This window comes from Limulus polyphemus, unplaced genomic scaffold (genome assembly GCF_000517525.1).
Source record: "Limulus polyphemus unplaced genomic scaffold, Limulus_polyphemus-2.1.2 Scaffold1397, whole genome shotgun sequence".
In the NCBI taxonomy this organism is placed as follows: Eukaryota; Metazoa; Arthropoda; class Merostomata; order Xiphosura; family Limulidae; genus Limulus; species Limulus polyphemus.
Window position 1 is genome coordinate 186,940 of NW_013667007.1, and position 4,740 is coordinate 191,679.

Here is a 4,740-nt window from a genome sequence, read left to right on the forward strand (position 1 = left end):
CTTGCGACCCATAGTTTGGGAAACGCTGATATAAGGTATTGAGTTCCTTCGACACGGCTTGCTCGAGAAACGTATCCCATGTGTTGGAGGGCCCACTGTATATATACACGCACACTTCAATAGGTAATACCAATAATCAGTAGTCGTCACCAACAGAACACATTTTGTACATAGTGCTGCTATCTAGTAGGAGAAAGTTGAACAATTTTGTAAATATTTAAATTTTTGAAACAACTATTGGTGGGATATTATATTTAATTGGGCACAACGTTTCATCTGTAATAGTGAGGTATGAATTATCCAATAAAGTAATTGTATGTAAGATACTAGCTCCATCTATGTTTCTTTTTACGCATATAAATTAATACAAATATAACGCACTCTTGATGTTTAAGTTTTAATTCTTAATGATTCCAGATTTTTACATTTTGTTTTTGATTCTCTCTCTATATAACACTTTTTAAAATTTATTTTGTGTTGTTTACGTTTGACTCTTTTTAGTTTTATATGCTCCTTGCATCTGGTCGTTACTTTCAGTTTATGCATTCTATTTTATACATGACCTGGTGGTTAGGGGGCGCTAAACTTGCAATTTTAGGGTCTCGGGTTCGAATCCTCGTTACCGAACATGTTCGCCCTTTCAGCCGTGGGGGCGTTATAATGCGATGATCAATCCCAATATTCGTTGGTAAAAAGAGTAGCCCAGGAGTTGGCGGTGCTGACTAGCTGCCTTCCCTGTAGATATTCCTCGTGTAGCTTTGCGCGAAATTAAAAACTAAACCAATTTCATAGACGGTGGCATAACTATATTTTTCATTATTATCCCACCGTAGCCAAATAAAAAAACTAATATATATATGTTAAATAGTTAAGTGGGTACCTTTAAACAGAAACGTTGTAAATAGTTTTTAGTTCTCTCACTACACGGCTCTCCCAGTCAATCATTAATGAACATCTAGGGACATTCTAGCTCATTTATATGCCCAAATCTAGGCCTACAGGATTTGGCTAGAAACTTCCATAATTTCTTTGTGCTGTTGTATTTTTAGATATAAATAAGGCTCAATTAGTTAGTACTGCAGTTTGTGGTTTCAGTGACTGTGAAGCACAACCCAAGTTACTCAGTAAGAATGAACAACTATACAAATACGGTTAGGAGGTAAGTCCTACCAGTAAATAAACCCAAACCAGAAATGGTTTGGAATATTTTAAATTATGGTAACTATTCTTATTTTGTTAAGCACAAAGCTCTATCTTTATTGTACCCACCACGGGCATGAACTTTCAGGTTCATAACCTGCCACCTTAGTTACTCATTCTTCAAGTTACACTAGAAAACTTTAATTAATGACAACGGAGTATCAAAATTTCGCATAGGAGTTGCTAGCAACGATAGCATATGTTACAGACATACTAATAAACATAACTGAAGATCCCTGTCGGTAAGCTGTCTTCCAATACCAGGGCCTACCTCTAAAAGTTACAATCCGATATTGACCTTTAATGAATGAAATATTCAACAGTACAAATCATGATGTTAATCTGAAAATGGTAGAAACACATTAATTACTGTAGTGCTTCGAGGGGTGTAGAGAAATGAACCAGTTGTAAACTATATACAACACCAGAAAAAACAACCACAGACATCTTGGGTCACTGAAAGAAATTGTTCTACAAAGCTGATTAACAAATAACACAACAAGATAATTATATCTGGCAGTTATTTAAGAGAAATGCCCTAATAATTTCATGACACTGTACGATTGTATTAAAACTTCTTCTAATCGTCATCATGAAGCTGAAGACAAGTTCAACAATCGAGACCGTAATGCATAGATATCCTAAACATGTCAAAGGTTTCCATCTTTTGGATGCACTGTTCACTCAAAAGAAGGATCGAGTGTCTCTTTTGAAACTATTATTGTAAACAGATTGGGGTTCTAGCGAGTTTTTACTTCCAAATATTGTCAAGCAAAGTCCAAAACTTGGATAATAACACCTACTTGGTGAGAGTTGGGAATATGGACTAGCTTTTATAACATTTCAATAAATGAACAACCATAATCGAATATAATACTCAAGTTTTAAAAGAAAGTACTTGACAGCTAAGTTATCAACTTCTCCAGACATCAATCAACGACTCTGACAAGGACATGACAGTTAAGTTACCAATTTCTCCAGACACCAATAATCGACTCTGACAAGGACATGACAGTTAAGTTACCAACTTCTTAGACATCAATCAACGACCCCGAGAAGCACTAGACAGCTAAGTTGACATTGGTTCTCCAAGTACCAATCATCTACCCCGAGAAGGATTTGACAGATAAAAGACCTGCTTCTCCAAACACCAATCATCGACTCTGACAAGGACATGACAGTTAAGTTACCAATTTCTCCAGACACCAATAATTGACTCTGACAAGGACATGACAGTTAAGTTACCTACTTCTCCAGACACCAATAATTGACTCTGACAAGGACATGACAGTTGAGTTACCAATTTCTTCAGACACCAATCAAGATTTAAAAAAAGGAATTTTTCTTTTCCTTTAAATTTAATTCCAACAGTGATTATATTCACGTTTTTAATTCATTTAACTTACCGCTGACCCACCGGGGGACTAAGAAATGAAATAAAAAATGCTTATATTACCTCATAAATGACGGTATAAAACTCAATCTCTCTACAGTGTCAGAAATCAAAGAACGTAATATTTCCTTTCTCTAGTTATCGGTGATTTTAGATGACTATAAAATCGAACTGTGCTCTTTGTTCACATTCTCGTTTTTATTTTACGTCTTCACCAAAAATATCGAGTTTTATATTTTAACCGAGTTCGACAATCATAGACATTTCAAAACACTATAATCTTTACAGTTTTACATTGTTTTTGGAATTTCGCGCAAAGCTACTCGAGCGCTACCTGCGCCAACAGTCTCTAATTTTGACGTGATAAGACTAGAGGGAAGGCAATTAGTCAATACCACCCACCGTCAACTCTTGGGCTAGTCTTTACTAATGAATAGTGGGATTGACCATCATATTATAAAGAACTCACGACTGAAAGTGCAAGCATGTTCGGTGAGGGGATACGATCCCCCAGATTGCAAGCCGAGTGCCCGTATCATGATTTAAGTTTTACAATTTTGATTAAATGATATCAGAATTTGAAAAAAAAAAAATCTGTTCTCTCTTTTTGGTAAATCTCCCGGCGGGTCAGCGGTATGTTTACGGACTTAAACGTACAACACTAAAATCCGAAGTTCGATTCCTCGCCGCGGACAGCGTGTAAATTTCCCATTGTGTGGCTTTGCACTGAAAAAAACTATTCGATAAAGCATCGGTTTATTTCGTAATATTTGTTTCGTTGTGTATTTAACGGTTTCATCATATTAATTTTCGCAAAAGTGATTTTTATTATGGATTTGAATGTCAACAAAGATCATAGTTAGAAAGTACATGGTAGGTGTGGGAGCCCATGTTGGTTAATCCGGTACTAGCGATACGTGAAACTCGTTAGAAAATTGAGAATTTTCAATAGTTTTTGTATACTTTTACCATATATTTATCTAATTATTAAGATAATGAATTTCATCTTAAAATCACCTGATCCGAGTTCTTTTCTAAAACAGCGAAGCAGATACAGTGTTAAGGCAACATACGCAACTGCGTAGGGCGCCAAATTATCGAAGCCTCCAGTGCGAATATCGTGCAGCCTTACCACCAGACCTGGAGTGACGTAATGAGGATAAAGTCAGGTTATTTGCTGTTCTACACGAATGACAACATTAGGTTTGAGCACGTTATATTAAGGTGATTTTGAATATGCAAATCAGCAAGTCACGTGACAGTCACTGCCAATATAAAGTCGCGGTGGAATGGCATGTATCAGAACTACATTTTGACATTGTTTGGCGTTACGTAGGAAGTATGATGCTATTGTAAGTTGATCGCTGATCAAAATGATGTGTTCAGATCAGGAATTTAAAATCTCCATGACGGAAATATCCTTGGTACATAATTAAAACTAGAAAACAAATACGGATCACCTTAGGAAACGAGGGTCATACAAAAAAAGACCTGCAACAAGTCAAGCCTCAGCCATGGTAAACAGTGTGAACACAAACGTTAATGGCGAAAGTCGTCCATGTGGTACAGGCAAACAGTACATAACATAATCAAGAATTCTCTCTCTTTCTGTAAAAGTGACACAAGTTGCTTCAACAACACATTTGTTCAACCGTCTCACACTTCAAGCAACTGGAGAATGAAATAGGTATTCATGATATTCCATTCGAAGACATACTGGTCAAGTCGCTGGATACTGCACCCAATAACTCGGACACTTATGGAAAGCATGCACGAAGGAGTGGTGTGCTTCAGACACGAGAGCCTTTTTTGTTGTTGCAATATTAGCTATAATGAAGATGCATGGTTATTAGATAGAGCACGACAGGATGTGGCAACGTGAACTATAACGATTTGGTTACTCCCATAATAATTTTAATATAACATATTTAACCAAAGTACTCAAAGTAGGAATATCTTACAAACTGGTTTCTATCGAGTATTTACTACGACAAACAGGTCCATATTAGAAGAGATAAAGGTAATACTAAGAAAAAATTTTTTTTTTTTTTGTTTGGTTTGAATGTTGAGCAAACCTACACGAGGGCTATCTGCACTAGCCATCCCTAATTTAGCAGTGTAAGACTAGAGGGTAGGCAGATAGTCAT